This window comes from Nicotiana tomentosiformis, chromosome 10 (assembly GCF_000390325.3).
Source record: "Nicotiana tomentosiformis chromosome 10, ASM39032v3, whole genome shotgun sequence".
NCBI lineage: Eukaryota > Viridiplantae > Streptophyta > Magnoliopsida > Solanales > Solanaceae > Nicotiana > Nicotiana tomentosiformis.
The window spans coordinates 17,238,296-17,257,134 of record NC_090821.1 but is presented as its reverse complement, the minus strand read 5'-3'; the positions used below and the strand labels follow the sequence as shown (position 1 = coordinate 17,257,134).

Here is an 18,839-nt window from a genome sequence, read left to right as displayed (position 1 = left end):
TTCACATGTTCAAGCTTCTCATCCAAATTTCTTTGTAACTCTTGCTCCATGTTCCTTTTAAACTTCGCAGCCATTTGTTCACGTTCTTCTTGCAACTTTCGATCCATATCAGCTTGCATCTCTTGACGCATAATTTCTATTGCAGAAGACACACTAGCCTCTATGTTTGCCGCTTGCGTGTGACTATTTTTTGGAGGCTTCTTTCCATACCCTTTACCACGAACATAACCTGTCCTTTCACCAAGAACAGAGGATAAAATCTCTTCTCTAGTTATGGGATGCTCGATCTCTTCAGATTGTTGCTGAGTCACAAGTTTCTGGAGCTGGCACTGCAATTACGCATAGCTATTTATACCAAAACTAATAAAAGGAGTAAAAGATAGTAAGGTATTGATTTAAGAATAGTACATGAATATGTTGGAATTGTGGATCCACCCACACTGTTTCTCCTCCATCATTTTTACGTGTATGTTGGATCTCCTAAATTCTATCTGGTGGTTCCTTTTCTCCAGTGGCAGGATTTTTCTAAAATATAGTTGAATAGGGAAATAATACAGAATCAAATAAATGAATATATAAATAACAAAGATGTTTAATTAATAACATAAAAATAAATATATTTCACTGTTGATTTCTCTACTTCTGCAAAAGACCTCATACCACAAGCATGATTAGTTATCTGCTTTTTCCTATTCTTTCTATTTCTCTCGCTTACAACCTGCATTAAGTCAATGATTAAGAAGCCATTATTCAAAGGGCAGTGAATCAAACATTGTTATTAAGTTACCTTAAATTTCGGACTTCCAAAATACTCTACTAAGTATTTCCAGTCCTCTAGCTCAACATCTTCAGGTCAACGAGACAATATGTTTCCTTCAGCATCATGGCGAGAGTAGAAAATGCTCAGTCGAGCTTTCCAAGCTCTGAAAAGCCATCGGATAGTGTCGATAATAAAGGCTTGAAACCTATGCTCTTGTACGCCGCCAAGAACTTCAAATTTATCCTGAACATACATGTACCATTATATTTAATATTCTAACCACAAAAATAAATGATGCAACATGAAGTCAATACTATATTAAAAATAATTTTACCTTGATCTTCAACCATATTGCTTCTCCATGTTTTGAAACAATATTTTGCCAATTCCCATCACAGAATGAGATAGTGCTCTTCATGATCAAACCACAATAATTAACAATATCTCTAGCCCCAAGACCTACTGCTTTATCAATATCATCTATAATTGTAATTGTATTTTTTCCACCGTACTTAATTTTTATATCTACAGTTTTGGATTTATATTTCCCTCTTCCTTTCTTTTTACTGCTGTAAGAAACTACAAAGAAAAAATAGTAGATGTGATCAGTCTACATAGGTGCAGTCATGTTAAGAGTAAGAGTATTAACTGAATACTCAAAAACTAACCTACACCATTTTCAACTTCAGGAGAAGGAAGCACACTTCTGTCCAGATTCCTTGACGACACTGTCTCTATAGAAGGTCTCTGCCAAGGGTTACTTGATATTTGTCCTCTCTCTAGAGGTTTTTGACTGGGATTATTTGATTCCCCTCTCTCAGGAGATGCTGCAGTATTCCCTATTGGTTGTACTTGTGGCTGAGACATCGCTCCAGAATTATCACGTCCTTGAAAATGGCCATGTCCACAACCAGTTCCACTTCGACCTTTACCTTGTCCTATCATTTGGACCCTCCTAAATGATATAGAAAAATATCAGTAAGAATAGAAGCATGATTAGGAAAATACATGAAAAATATAATGATGCTTAGTGCACATAGAAGGCAAGTAACATTTCACAAAAGCTTAATATATAATCTAGTTATGAAATTAAAAGTTACAAGTATAATGAATTAATTTCATTGTCATGTTAACAAGGAACACAATACAGAGAAGTTTTCAAAACAAAAAGTAGACATCTATATTATCTTGCTTCTCAGTCTTCAAGAGCATCATCAGTATCTTATCCATCATTATCATCAAGCCAATCTTCTTCACTTTCTTCACCTTCGGATATATCTATATGATTGTCATTAATAAAATCCTCTTCTTCTTCATCCTCAGATATATCTATAAGATTGTCATTAATAAAATTCTCTTCCTCATCATGCACACTTGTTTGTGCTTATTTTCTTGCATGATTGTTGTTAATACTTTGTGGTTCAACATCATTCCTATGTAAAGACAAATCGATATCATTTTCATGGTCACTGGTACGCAAAATGTTCAATTCAACTTCATCTTGTTGATAAGCTTCTTCATTCAGCAATTCTTCATTGTCAACTTCTGCATACTCAATCATATTCAGCAATGCTTCGGGCATATTGAAAAGGTCGCGAGGATTTGTCTTTACAACTATAAGCCAATCTTTATCAACCATGTCGTTCAAGTAAAAGACTTGTTCAGACTGAGATGCCAACACAAATGGCTCATTTGTGTTCAAGGCACAATGAGTATTCACACTTGTGAAGCCATATTTATCAATCTTATATCCCCTTCCCAAGCGATCCACATCCCACCTGTGACACTTGAATAGGTAAACTTTCCTATTTCCTATATAGGACAACTCGTAAATGTCCTCTAATACACCGTAATACTCCTTATTAGAGTCTGAATTATCTCCTCTTACAAGGACTCCACTATTTTGTATTTTTCTTCTCAGCTCAAGATCTCTTGTATGGAATCTGAATCCATTCACCATAAATCTGGAATACCGATGCACCATTGGTGCAGGACCAACAACTAAGCTTATGAGCTCCTCATTTATGCGCCCTTGTGCAGCTAGTACAAAGACCTACAAATCCAAACAACATCATTGTAACTAATAACGTCGTCGTAATATTACACTAATATTAAAAATATCACTTAACTAGACACCTACACGTGCACGAAACCAATCAAGAATCCTACTGTTATGCATCTCATCACTCATTGAACCTTGTCTTTCAATCTCTCCCTGGTATTCCCTATATTTTGACAATGGAGTCATTTAAGATACTGTTATTGAAATATTTCAATGTGAGCCTATCTTGAAATTAATATGATAGTTACTCCATGAATGGAAGAACCTCTTCACAATTTTGAAGGACATACATACATGCTTGTTTGAACTCATCATGAGAGAGCATGATGCCTTCTGAATCACCTTTTTTTTTTGCCCACTTTTTTTTGAAGATAAACATCTCCCTATTTGACATAGATCCATCGTTATTCCTGGCTGGTTTGTTGATCTTTCTTCGACATATTCTTTAAGTATCTTGAGCAAAATATTAGACTTTCCTCTGCCAAATAACCTTCGACAATTGAACCTTCTGGATGAGCATTATTGCGAACATATGACTTTTATGTTCGCAAATACCTATATTGAAATAACTCATTAATATAATGTGTCATTAAAATTATGGCATTAAAATTATATAATAAATTACCTCTCAAAAGGGTACATCCATAGAAATTGAGCTGGTCCACCAAGCTTTGCCTCTCTTGCCAAGTGAATTGGCAAATGAACCATGACATCAAATAATGCCGGCGGAAAAATAATTTCAAGTTTGCATAATGTGCATGCACATTCAGCCTCCAAGATGTCAAGACCTTCGATTGTCAAGGACTTAGAACATAGATTCTTGAAAAAATTTTCCAAGCTCTATAATTGGTTCACACACTTCTTTAGGAAATAAACCACGTATTACAACTGGGAGAATGACTTGCAATAATACATGGTGATCATGACTTTTTAATCCATAGATCTTTTTCTCTAATATGTTTACACACCTTGAAATATTTGATGAAAAAGCATCGTGAACCTTCAAATTAGCCAAAAAATGGCATAACTTCAACTTCTCCTCCAAGGACAATGCATAACATGCTGCCGGTAACAATACATTATCCCCATCCTCAATTGGATGCAATTCTTGCCTAATACCAAGGTCCACCAACTTATATCTACTTTTTAATATGTCTTTTGTCTTTCCAACCATATTCATGAAAGTTGATATTATATTGTCTCACACATTTCTCTCTATGTGTATCACATCAAGGTTATGTCGTAACAAAAGAGTACTCCAATAAGGCAATTGAAAAAATATACTTTTCTTCCTCCAATTGTAAGCATTTTTGGGAAAGTCACGTTTTCACTTTTTTCCCTTCCCAAAACTCACATTGCCCAAGCCTTGTAATTGCATAAGTACTTTATCGCCTGTTAAAGGAATAAGTGCAACCCTTTTTTCTACCTTCCCATCAAATTTTCTCCTATTTCGGTGCCATGGATGCTCTATTGGAAGGAAGTGACGATGACTCATATAACACAACTTACTACGTAAAGAAACCGATTATGTGTCTTTATGGAAACAAGGACATACAAGCTTGCTTTTTGTTGACCATCCTGAAAGGTTCCCATATGCAGGGAAGTCATTAATCGTCCACATTACCGCCGCACGCATCATAAAATTAGATTTTGAGTATGAATTATAAGTTTCGACTCCATCCCATAATTCTTCAACTCTTCAATCATTGGTTGTAAGTATACATCTATATCATTTTCTGGACACTTAGGTCCTGGAATAAGAAGTGTCATCATGAAATACAGATCCTTCATACAAATCCCATGGCAGAAAATTATATGTTGCTAGTACGACTGGCCAAATACTATGATTGGCACTCATGTTCCCAAAAGGTTAGAACCCGTCACTTGCTAAACCTAATCAAACATTTCTTAATTCAGTTGCAAAGGTAGGATGTCGCTCATCAAAGGATTTCCACGCAATGGATTCAGACGGATGTCGCAAGACACCATCATCAACATTTTTATCCTTTTCCCACGTCATCTTTTTTGTTGTCTCTCTTGCAATGTACAATCTCTGAAGCTTTGGTTTAATTGGAAAATGTCGCAATACTTTAAAAGCTACTTTCTTGCCTTTGTGTTCTTCTGACTTCCATCTAGACTTACCGCACTTAGGACATGATTGGGCATTAGTATAATCGCGCCAATATAAAATACAATCATTCTCACATGCATCTATTTTGGTGTAACCCAAGCCTAGGTCACGGAGAACTTTCTTCGCTTCATAGAAAGAACTGGGCACAAATGACCCCTCCGGAAGAACTTCTTTAAAGAAACTCAACAGTTCATCCATTGATTTGTTTCTCCAATGATTAAGGCACTTCAAGTGAATTAGTTTAATAGCAAAAGATAACTTTGAGACTTTACTACAACCAGGATAAAGTTCTGTCTGAGCATCTTCTAATAATTTTTAGAACTTTGCTGCATGTAAATTTGGCTCTTCATTGTTCTCAGAAGTATTATTATTATCCTCCACATTCGTATGTCCACAAGCATCGTGAATCATTTCTGTAATATTATCCTCTTCAAAGTTATGATTTTCTACTTCATTATTGAGTGTTACGTTAGAATTTTCAACTCTAACTAACACTTCTCCATGCAAGTCCCACACCTTGTAAGAAGCCCAGAAACCCTTCTTCAATAAGTCTCCTCTTACATCGGGCCTTAACTTGAATGCAGTATTCATACACCTTTTACAAGGATATCGAATCATAGTGCTCCCCCTTGGTTGACTAAATGCCCAACTAAGAAAGACATGTACTCCATCTCTATGCCTTTGATCACCTCTATTCCTAATATTCAACCAACTTTTATCCATTCCTATTTTTAGAATAACAATCAATCAATCAATCAATTAATTAATAAATCTCAAGGACCAAAAAAACCAATACAGCTACCAGAACATAACCAGATGGGAAGTACTTGAGCGAAAAATGAAAAAAGGCAGTAGTTACTATATGAGATAGGATACAACTTATAACTCATCCCAAGAACAAGGAATTATAATTCTCATAAAGTTCCTATCTTCCCAGGTTACAACAAGAAGAGAGGTAAGATATATTAGGCTCCTTTCTGAATTCATTATTGTGGTATTTCCTTACTCTTTTTGTTTATGTTGCCTCTAAAACTCCATTCCTCCTCTTACTTCGCCAACAGAAATGATACACAGAAAACGGCTCTTTCGCTACACCTGTTTGATGTTGTTTACTTTTTTTCTTCTTCTTTTTGTTAAAGTAAAGTAGTATATTATTTTATCCTACTATTATACCTTGCACTAGTCTTCTGTACTAGGCCTGACTGTGTTTGGTGATACCGCTTCATTCACTGGACACATCCATTGATTCATTTACACTTTTGTTTACTAGATCAGGAAAACTGAAAAGACTTTATAGTAACAGACCCATACCACACAACATCTCATTTCAATATTTTGAGAGGAATACCAAACATGCAATCACCAAAAAGTTCAGAATTTCAAAAAAAAAAAAACTTACCCAGGAAGAGATCGTCAACACCGAGAAGGGCTTTACATGATGATATTGTTGGAAAAATTACTTTCTACTCCTATAGATTTCAAATGGGTAAAAGAAAATAGAGGTGAATATGATGAAATAGTCACTCTTGCTAACTGCATTTAACACCCAAAAGGATTTGGGGTTTGAACACATTACCTGATTTGAGTACAATCTTAGAATACAAATGGTGTTAGGGCTTTTGGGTTTTGTCACACCCCAAACTCGGGGAGCGCGACCGGCGCTCAACCGAGTAAACCCGACTGAGCAAGCCTGTTAGATTTTATTTTACCCAAATTCATCCCTGAATAAAGAGGAGATGTACTCCGTTAATCAAATACTGAAGAGATTTCATTAACCGCTTCCATTTCATTCCCATTAACAACATCATTCAATATTTTCAAAATAGTACGAGCTTATAGATTTAATGAAAAACATGTTGTCAAATATCAACAGTTCTAATCCAATTCCCAACATCAAATACCATCCACAACCTGTCTACGGAGCCTCTAAATACAACTGAAGAGTAATATGGAAATGCCAGCAATAAGGCCTCGGCTATACCTCAACCACAAAGTACATGAGAAACAAAAGATACATGACCCCAAAATAAAGTGGGGCTCACCAAATCAGCTGAAAAGAGTGTACTGCTATCAGTGATCAATGCCACCTGCATCCATTAAAGATGCAGCGCCCCCGGCAAAAGGGACGTTAGTACTGTCGAATAACACTAGTATGTATAGCTAGAAATCCTCTTTCAAAATAGAATGACCATATGATCTATATGTGGAACACATAACATAATGTAATTGAAATAACCTATACAAACAAGGACAACGAAAGGGGAACCTATTGTATGCATTAATAATGTGTCTCATTAGACCGTCCTTAGTGTTCACATATCATATTATACACTTATGCATTTCATAGACCGTCCATAGTATTTATTCATACCGTACACCTATACTTCTTATACACAATGCACCTATGCATTTCATAGTCCACAAGATTTCATATCACAATATACCTATGCGTTTCATAGACCGTCCACAGGATTTCATAACACGATATACCTATGCGTTTCATAGACCGTCCACAGGATTTCATAGCACAATATACCTATGCGTTTCATAGACCGTCCACATGATTTCATAACACAATGTACCTATGTGTTTCATAGACCGTCCACATGATTTCATAACATAATATACCTATGCGTTTCATAGACCGTCCACAGGATTTCATATCACAATGTACCTATGCATTTTATAGACCGTCCACATGATTTCATATCACAATGTACCTATGCGTTTCATAGACCGTCTACAGGATTTTATAACACAATATACCTATGCGTTTCATAGACCGTCCACAGGATTTCATAACATATTGATCACAATATACCTATGCGTTTCATAGACCGTCCATAGGATTTCATAACACATTGATCACAATATACCTATGCATTTCATAGACCGTCCACAGGATTTCATAACACAATATACCTATGCGTTTCATAGGCCGTCTATAGGGTTTCATAACACATTGGAAATAAAAGTACAAATACGTACATCTCATAACCTTTCACACCACATATCACTTAATCCGTACTTTCAACCACTTACAACATTATTATTTCATTGGCTCTCTTGGCCATACATATGATTCTTTATTCATGCCGCAATGGCCGTATTTCATATTTCACACTTTTATTTCTTCCCTTTCATAGATCATCATCATAATTATCAACAAGTAGAATATTCCGGAAATCACAACATTAAGTTCATTAGTAATGAAAGCTTTAAACACAATAGATTTCTTTCCAATAAATGGAGTAAAATGATTGGCAATCGAAGCACAAGTTAAAATCATACACAATTTCCACTCACGAATATGTAAGAATGCAAAATATATTAAAAAATACTTACAAAGCATAGCATTAGCTAAAATAGCCATATATGAGCATCACTTGAGTTCATAAGCTTTTAGCCAATTATATTACCGAAGTCAGTTTTGGAATAGTTTAGTCAAATCTCATTTCATAATCTTTCTCACATTATTTCATTTCATTGGCACCATTGGCCACAAGTATACCTTTCACTATTGGCACGTTGACCACACTTTATATCCCCAATTTATAGATTTTACTTCCAACCATCTTTATAGATTATCAACAATAAGACATTTTCAATCAAGACTTTACGTGCACATATGAGCAATTAAGAGTCTTAAGAATATTGAGATTTTCTCACACAATTTGGCATACTAGCTTTCATTTGAAATACGATTTAAAGCCACAACATTTTAATACGCAACCCATACTTTGAAACTCACGAGAACATTATGGAGTTCGATTCCAAGAGAGAAAGTTTAGCCAACATACCTCAATTGAGCTTTTCTTAAATTACTACAATGTTCCAGAAATTCTAGCAATCCCAATCTCTTAGATGAAGAACTTGTGGGTTTTCCTTGTTAATCTTCCAAGATTTAAGCAAGACTTGATAAATAATTAGCCTAGGGTTTCCTCTCTCTCTAAAACACTCCCCCTTCTCTCTAAAACATCAGATTTTTTGCTAAAAAATGGCCAAAAGCATGTATTTAATGAAGTAGGGTCGGGTTTTAAAAACCCAAAAATGGAGCTCCGGAACAGGTTCTGCGATCGCATAACCAATATGCGGACCGCATTGCGGTCGCATAATTGCAGACCAAAATGACCAAAAGAACTGTCTGTGTACGCGGTCACTATGCGGTCCGCATAACTGTTCTGCGGTCGCATAATGCACCGCAAAACAGTTATGTGGCCGCATAGTCGACCGCATAATTGCTTACGGACTGATCCTCTCCTGCCTCACTTCTGCGGCCATTATACGACCCGCAGAGTGATTATGCGGTCGCATAATGGACCGCATAAATGCACTTTTTTGCAAAAAAAATTCCTTTACTTTCCGGTGCATTGATCAACCCAAAACGTCTGAGCTGCGGCGATGTTGTGAGTCGCGAAGAATTTCTAAAATCCTTAAACATGTATATATACTCCGGCACCACGAAACCTTGAATTCATTTGCGAAATTTTACGGGGCTATACACTTAAATACTTCGAAATTTTTTGGGGTGTTACAGGTTTCATAAATTAGGTTCACATCTTGTGATTAAACAAAAGTGAAAGATTTAATTTGAGAATTTGGAAGAAGTAATGGAGCTTTTGCAGGGAGAAAACGAGAAGAGGGAAGAAGAGAGGGACCTTCGGCCTTCTACTATATTTAGGACTTAGTATTTTTAGGGTCTTTTATTTAGTTTTTTATTTTTAAATGTCAGATATTTACACTATTAGAGGCGACCTAGTCGCCCCAACAATACCTTCAACGGTGACTCTCTATTAGTTGCTACTAAATATTTGGAGCCAAATTTTTGGTCATAGCGGGAACAAATCATTCAGGATTTAGTGGCACATATTAGAGGCGGCCTGCAAAAGTCTCCGCTAAATTTTTTTATTTTGTAGCCACTTATCAGTTCGCCACAATTAATATACCATTTGTAGAAATAAATAAAGTCGCTACTAAATATCGCCACTAAAAGACCGATTTCTTTTAGTGTAACATAGATCATGGCTCAATTACTCTAGCACATAGAAATTTCATGGATAAAAATAAGATTAGGTAACTACACAGTACCACAGAATCAACCGAGTCATAATTCACACGGTGCACGCCCATACGCCCGTCATCTAGCATGTGCGTCACCTCAATACCAAACACATAACACGTATATTCAGGGGTTCATACCCTCAGCACCAAGTTTAGAAATATTACTTACCTCGAACAAGCCGAATCCAATACCAAGCAGGCCAAATAATACTCTAGAAACGCCATCCCGCGCGTACTAACCTCCAAACGGCTCGAAACTAGCCAAAAACAACTCAAGAACATCAAATAATGCCAAAGGAAACAAACCCAATCGATAAAGATTGAATCTTTAATCAAAAGACCAAAGTCAACCAAAACGTCAAACCCGGGCCCACACCTCGGAACCTGAAAAACTCATAAAATCCGACAACCCATTCAATTATGAGTCCAACCATACTAGTGTCACTCAAATCCCACTCCGAATCGACGTTCAGAACTCAAACATTCACTTTATGAAATTTCAGACAAAACCCCCAAATTTCTCTTTGAAATTCATAATCCAAATGCCAAAAACAAAGAAAGATTCATGAAATATAATCAAAACCGAGTAGAGAACACTTATCCCAATCCATGTGGTGAAAATCGCCTCCAAAATTGCCCAAATCCGAGGTCTATAGCTCAATATATGATAAAATGCACAAACCCTCGAGTTTATACTATTCTACCGAGACCTTTTCGCATCTGCAATAAATGAGCCGCTTCTGCGACATGACATCCGCTTCTACGGAAACATCTGAACAATGACCCGCGCACCTGTGGACAAAATATCCATTTTTGCGACATCGCAAGTGTGATGAAAAGCTCCGAATCTGTGTTTTACCCACTTCTGCGTCAAAGCCACCGCATCTGTGCTTTCGCAGATGCGAAGAAACGACCGCATTTGTGGTCTTCTGCTCCTAAATGCACTTTCCGCTCCTACACTTCAGTTACCATTGTTGCGGTGCCGCACCTGCGCCCAAGGCTGCGCAAGTGCCGTCTCACCAGAATCCCTGCCAAACCAGCATAGCCAAAATGATCTAAAACGATCTAAAACTCATCCGAGCCCCTCGCGACCCCGTCCGAATAAACCAACACATTCTATAACATAACACAGACTTACTCGAGGCCTCAAATCACGCGTAACAACATCAAAATCACGAATCGCACCTCAAATCAAATTTTGAGGCCCTCGCGACTTCGTGCAGAAACATATCAAATTAACCCGGAGTGAACTCAAATTTTGCACACAAGTCCCAAATGACATAACGAAGCTATTTCAATTCCCGAAACCACTATCCGAACTCGATATCATCAAAGTCAACTCCCGGTCAAACATATGAACATTCCAAACCTTCAAATTTCCAACTTTCGCTAAATAGTATCGAAACCTTCTAGAAATATCCAAGTTCAACTCCGGGCATACCCCCAAGTCCAAAATCACCATTTAGACCTAACGGAACCATATAAACTCCGATCCAAGATCAAATACTCAAAAGTCAAACTTGGTCAACTCTTCCAACTTAAAGCTTACGAGTTGAGAATCATTCTTCCGAATCAAATTCTGAATCACCTGAGAACCAAAACTGATGATTCACACAAGTCATAATACATCATACGAAGCTACTCAAGACTTCAAATAGCTAAACAGAATGCAAATGCTCAAAACAACCGGTCGGGTCGTTACATTTTCCTCCACTTAAATATACGTTCGTTCTCAAACGTGCCCAAAGTCATTCCAAAGCAATCAAATTGCCGTGTAACCTTACTATGCACATACTCGGGGGTGATCCCTAAGTCACCCCAATCCATGTAAGCCTGACAACACAACATAACTGAAGATCATTACTTTAACCTTAGCCCATAAACCTTGGAACCCAATTTCAAACATTTGGAATTTTTTACAAGACTCGAATCTCACATCTACTCACTGCATAAGTCTGAACAAATTGTATCAAGCCATAACCATAACCTAAGATGTAATCACATGATATACCACATAACTCACATACTCGTAGCAATAATTTTTTATCACAATAACTGCTAAAAAAACCTGGTACCGGTAATGAACCTCATATCAAATAAAACTTCGTTCGAAACATTCGCACACTGCCGATGTTGAAAGAAACACGCGAAAACTCATAACCACTCATCAAATCGACAAGTCATGGAGCTCTCTCTCGTCTGACAAGAACCAAAGCCAAACTCTAAGCCGGCTTCTGATATTATTTTTCCAAACATACCGTAATTAAACCCGATAGTACCTATTCTACGTCCAATGAACTCATCTCATCAATCACAACCATTCTATCAACATGCCACACCAACACAACCTAAAGCCACAAACCGTGCAATCCGTGCACCAATAAGCAACAATTCAAATGTACTTAATCAAGGAAAATGACTCAAATGAGAGAACCGTCTCGCAAGCTCAATAAGTACCACCCCAGCACGATGCTATGAACCCATCACATATAGTAGAACCAAGACACATGAATCTAACACAAAGTATCATATCCCAACATAACCTCGCTACAATGCATGACCCATCCTACACCGGTCCATATGAAATACCTCAAGCCACAAATGCTCAAAATCAATAACCACACGCAATTAGACATCAAGTGCACAAAGTGCATGACCATAACCATAGGGAAGCGAATAACACCATATACCACTAACTGGAAAGACCATAACCAAGGCGCAATAAACCATTTCACACCCCAATAGTCATCTCGCTCGAATTCTGCTACAAGGCCCAGACATAAACACATCTAGTGTATAATTAGCCAACAGATCACCACCCTTCGTAGCATAGAAGAGTAACACATAGAGCAACTCAGATCATGAACAAGCTCAACTCTAACTGAATGACACACCTTTCAACACCAACAGTTCTGAGTCAACAAATCCGACCCGGTACGGTATACACATCCTCCTCGGGCCTACCAATGGGCCCCCAATCAACTCCGGTCATCTCCAAATGGATAAATAGCCCTCCAAAAGTCCACAATGATCTAAACATAATACTTACCACCATAAATCTAACTTTGGTCCCATCTTCACAGTCCGCAATCCATGAAACAATCTACTTCTGAGAACTCCCAGTCTCCGAATCCATAGAACACACGAATTACCATAGCAGATACAAACTACACCACTCGAATGACTAACACATATCTTACACATAATCATCCCCACGAGAAATACTTCTATAATTCTTCCATGCCACATAGCAAAATTTGAACATCAGTAGCGAATCAACCAGGCGTGTACCGTAATATCAATGAAGCATACGTAATTCAAAACACAGTGCGCCTTCTTAAATGCACACCCTTCTCAGGCAATACCAAGTAGTAATATCATTCATCTAATCGTCTGAAATCGCCTATTCTATCTAATAATTCATGACCTTCACTGCAAAATTGAGCCGCCACCTTGTACATGCAAATCTCAATCCCACGGGATGCACCGCATCTATCATGCCGTCATATGAAAAGTACGGGAATCATATAATCAACTCTTAGTCACAAGTAGATTACATACTCGATCAGTTAGAAACCTTTCACTTGATCCCACCTGGGAGAAAATCACAACACGCCACATACCTCTCATATCTATAGATAATATCCATCTCAAGTTGTGGCAGAAATCATCGAGAACACATTGAAGCCCATTTGCACATAACCAAGTCATTAGATCTGAATCCCTCTAACTGAACCAAGTCACACAGGTCGCCAAACCCAAGGGTATTGCCACAAACACCTGTAGAGACTCACCACCTCATAAGTACCCAAAGAACTGATTATATCTTTTACTGTGCTAATCCGACCTACTACCAAGCTGTCTTATTTCTTCGAGTTCCTTCCAAAGTACCCTTAAGTTGACACTTCTCCTTGCCATAACACCACGATCCTTACCCAAAGCTCACCACAAAATATACTAGCATAAAACCACACCTTCCTAAGGCCTATAAGCCGTTGTGTTCCCTCTCAAGCACCCCAAAAGCACCATAACTGAGACACCCCCTCTGAAGGGACCTTATGTGAATCTAAGCCATTTTCTATACTTTCCTGATAGTGGAATGTAGTATCCATAGTGATATAGAAATACCGCGAGTCTCAACACCACCCAATGCAAATCTTAGATCTTGGCCATTTACAAATTCGAAATTTCCTCAAATGCCACTTATTAATCTTGAACCCAATAAAACCTTCTCGGGAGTCATCCACTATATTCAGATCTCATATACACTGCCAACATGAGCCGAAAGCACACCAACGCCCTAAAGAAGTAATCCACACCTCTAAGCAACCGAGTGAATCCCTTTTCTTAGTACATTACGTCCATCACTCATAACAAACCCAAATCATTCCAAGACTTCCATATATCCATAAGGTATAATACACAATGCATCAAAAAATTTTCTTGCTTATGCCACCGTCAAAACCAGCCTCTGCAAGTCATAACCGATCCACAAGTATGCCTCAGACCGAAACCAATACAACACATAACCATGCAATCAAATTGCCGATGGTAGAGTCCCCCACTTGGATCAAAGCCATAGGATAAAACATCTGATAACTCAAAATACCTACACTCTATTACTGCCATAATCCAGCAGTGGGATTCAACTAAACCCTTCATAAGCTCATGTAACACAAACCAAATAATACCTCAAATCATCTGCTAAGCTCGCATTCATCCTCGTGACGGTCAAGTAAACTTCCTCAACCAATCCAAATCAAATCGCAACATATATAACCCACTGGTAGAAAGAAATTCTCCACATAACATCATAAGGATCACACATTCATAGATTACCCCTGCAGGAGATAACCCACCTGCTTAGCCTCAAATTGGCATTTCACTACGCCCTACCATGGCCACAACCATCATGAAATCACTTAACCTTTCCGAGTCTAAGCTCGTCAATAAGACATAAGAATCTACTTCATCCCATACTGGACAACATGAAATACCCCTCAACATGATCATAACTAGAGACTGTATAATGCGTCAAGATAGAATTCAAGCATCCAATAGTTGTTTGATCCCAAGCAACCCTCCTCATCACATCAAGCCATCTGAACACGTCCCGCTGTCACAACACAGTCATCATATATCTATCCACCCACTCACTGAGCCATCAATCCCCCTCCTAGGGACACAACCAGACATACGAGTCCAAAGCACCTACTCACGCAACTAAAACTACCGAGCCCACACTGCGGTCAAAATCCAGCCTCGAGTCCTCCATATTAGACCAACTCCAAAACATAGAAACATATCTCACATCTCATCCATGAAATACACAAGTCGTCGATGCACAACGGATACCGAGCGCTCACATATGCATACGAGTGAGTGGAAGGAATTCAAAGAGATACGCTTGAAGTTGAATCAATGCCGCACGATAAGGAAAGAAAGATAGGAAGTTTATCCTAGATGCCTTGTAGCCTCTCAAAGATAGGTATGGACGTCATCATACCGATCCGCAAGACTCTACTAGAAACTTGCTCATTAGAGTTTGCTCGTAGTTGTAATCTGTTACGATTTCGGGTTTATATTTCGGCCACATTCGAATATTTAAAATAATAACATCTATACATTTTATGAAAACGAACGATTTTCACTCTCTATTTATTTAAGTGTTTTGAAAGGAATTTTGGATTTATTATTGACATATTTATTTAATTGTTGCCTTGCATAACGGTAGCGTTGGGCGTCATCACGACCTACAGTGGGTTTTGGGTCGTGACATGAGGTCACATGATTTTCCACTACATAAATTATGGATAGCTCTTCATAATGGACTAGCAACATGAGTTCTTTAAAAATATTGAAAACCTCTACTCGAAAACCCACTCTCACTGTCTTTGCCCTCCACAACATCAATAATAGCTTGGTCCATGGCTAAGAAGGGACGCCCCAAAATATACAGAACTTCCTAATCATGCTCATAGTCCAAAATAATAAAATCATTAGGGAATATGAAAGACGCACTTGGTTTAACACATCTTCAATCACCCCTTCTGGGCTAGCAATGGATTGGTCTGCCAATTGCAATATCATTGTTGTAATTCCCCGACCGGTCATGTTTAGCTCTAGCGCATCGTTAGGCGGTTTGAGGCTTTGTGTAGCTTCACTTCAGATATTATGACTCGTATGTGTGGTCGAAATTGAATTTCGGTAAGTTCAGAATTGATTTGGAAAGAAACAAAAAATTCTAATATTGAAAGCTTTAAGTTGGAAGCATTGACTACGGTCTGAATTTTGAGTAAAGACCTCTAAGTCAGGATTTGAAGGTTTCAATAGGTTCGTCTGATAATTTTGGACTTGGGCGTATGTTCGTGTTGAGTATTGGGTGGCCCGGGAGCATTTCAACACTTATTATGGAAGGTTGGCATTTTAATGGTCTAAGAATTTCATAAGTTTGGTTTGAAGTGGATTTTGATGTTATCGATGCCCGTTTGGAGTTTCGAGCCTTGGAATAGCTTCGTTATATCATTTATGACTCATGTGCAAAATTTGAAGTCATTCTCGATTGATTTGATATGTTTCGGCACAAGATTTAGAATTTGGAAATTTGAAAATTTATAAGTTTGATTCGAGGCGCGATTCATGATTTTAATGTTGTTTGACGTGGTTTATGGCTTAGACTAAGTTTGTATTGTATTTTGGGATATGTTGGTATGTTTGGAAAGGGTCCCGGGGGCCTCGGATGCGAATCGGATTGAAAACAGATCGAGTTTAGGCTTGGGAGAAATGCTAAAGCAGTTGGTATCTGGTGCAATCGCACCTGTGTGGAAAGGGCCGTAGGTGCGAGCCCGTAGAAGCGGCGTCGTGGTCGTAGAAGTGGCATTTGGATTGAGTAGGGATGGCTGCAGATGCGAGGTTATTTCTACATCTACGAGCCCGCAGATGCGGCTAATGCTCCACAGAAGCGGAAGGGGCCAGCTGGACGAAGGGCCGCAGAAGTGGAGTTGGGAGCGTAGATGCGCATCTGTAGAAGCGGAGAAGGCGCCGTATAAGCAGGGTTGTGCCATTAGTGTTAGACCGCAGGAGCGGTCAGGGCTCTGCAGAAGCGAGAACTCAGGAGCGGATTTTGTCCGCAGAAGTGGACTTGGCTGGGTTAGTGGAAACCGCACCTACGATGGGAATTTTTTCAAGTGCGGAGCACAGAAGCGGCTACTGTTCCACAGATGCGAATTGTCGTTGGGAGGAGTTGTTTTAAGAACGGGATTTGGCCCTTATTCTTTCATTTTTCACTTGGGTTGGCCGAATTTGGAGAGCCATTTTGAGAGGATTTTCAGCAAGCAACACAAGGTAAGTGATTCTCATCTATTGCAAGTTAAATAAATGATTTATATGTGGATTAGAACATGGAAATTAGAAGAAATTTGAGAATTTGGTGGAAAACCTAGAAAATTGATATTTTGGATTTTTGCCACGATGTTGAAAATGGAATTAGGAATAAATTTTATATTTGAGTTCGGGGTGTTATGGGTAAAGTTTATCTTCGAAAATTTTCGGAATCCGGGCACGTGGGCTCGAGGGTTGACTTTGTTGGATTTTGAGCAAAACCGGGAATCATTATAAATTGTTAAATTATACATATTGGGGGATATTTCGATTTGGTTTGCACTTTGTTTGACTAGTTTTGAAGAGCCAGGCATCGGGTTGAGGTGTTTGTGTGGCGTTGGTGCCGGTTTTGGAACTTCAGAGCAAGGTAAGTCTCCTGTCTAACCTTGTGAGGGGGAAACTATCCCAAGCTGATATTTATTATTATGTGCAACTAGTTCTGGGTGATACGTACACACGAGGTGACGAGAGTCTGTACGTAGCTAAAGCATATTTAAGTCCGGGTAGACTTAGGACTGTATCATATAATAATTGAATTATTTGAACTCATTCTACTGGCTTACTTAATTTAAGTTATAAATAAAATTGATTTAGATATAAATATATGTACACTAGGCTAAGCTTTAGCACATTGAGTTGTGGGCGAGTTATTTGAGAAATGATAAAAATTATATTCATTTTATGCTCATGTGCTGTATTGTAAACACATGTCTCGTAATTCGGTGACTTCCTTCCTTTTCTTGTGGAGTGGGCCGAATGCCTCGGTAGTATATAGATGCATTTATGGTTCGTGTCGCACGACCCTCGACAGTGTACACATTATTCTGGACCGGGCCGAACGACCTCGGCGAAAATCGTGCGTTATAACGCTATTAGTCTGAATATTCACGAGATAAACCTTCCACTAATGCCCGGTGTTTTATATGGTATTCCTTATTTATTTGATAATGACACTTGACATTTTTTGAGCTGTTAAGGTAGAATACAAGATTTAGAAATTCATGCTTTAAAAGAAGTAATTGGAAGATTATGTAACTTAAAGATTTACCCCATCATTGTCGTATGCTTCATATCTGCTCATGTTTTATTATATTGTTTTATTGGACCTTTAGTACGTGTCGATGTCGACCCCTCGTCACTACTTCGCCGGGGTTAGGCTAGATACTTGCTAGGTAGCGTTGATTTACGTACTCATGCTGCACTTCTGCACTAAATGTGTAGGGTCTGACAGGTTCATTTGATGATCACCTTGGTGCGTAGACGCACCCATTGAGGAGACTTTATGTGAGCTGCATTCCAGGCTAGGCATCGCAGTCCACCGAGTCTCCATTGTACTGTTTATTTTATTTTGTCTTATTACATTCGGGACAAATGTTGTATTAATATTATACTCCTTAAAAAGTGCTCATGCACTTGTGACATCGGGTTTTGGGGGTTCCTACTGG

General features: G+C 38.4%; 2 long non-coding RNA genes across 3 annotated transcripts; both read right to left on the bottom strand.

The window, feature by feature from the left end:
• Positions 1-659: 659 nt before the first annotated feature.
• LOC108946088 (uncharacterized) lies at positions 660-6,582 on the bottom strand. Of its 2 annotated transcripts, XR_011411602.1 has the most exons (5): positions 6,530-6,582; positions 6,353-6,422; positions 1,095-1,715; positions 788-1,003; positions 660-718 (listed from the first exon to the last, which is right to left on the bottom strand). It is a non-coding gene; the product is annotated as an uncharacterized lncRNA (long non-coding RNA). The 2 variants fall into 2 exon arrangements; XR_011411601.1 differs by having other exon boundaries at positions 788-1,715.
• LOC138900532 (uncharacterized) lies at positions 1,814-4,495 on the bottom strand. Its single transcript, XR_011411603.1, has 2 exons — positions 3,071-4,495; positions 1,814-2,985 (listed from the first exon to the last, which is right to left on the bottom strand). It is a non-coding gene; the product is annotated as an uncharacterized lncRNA (long non-coding RNA).
• Positions 6,583-18,839: the final 12,257 nt, after the last annotated feature.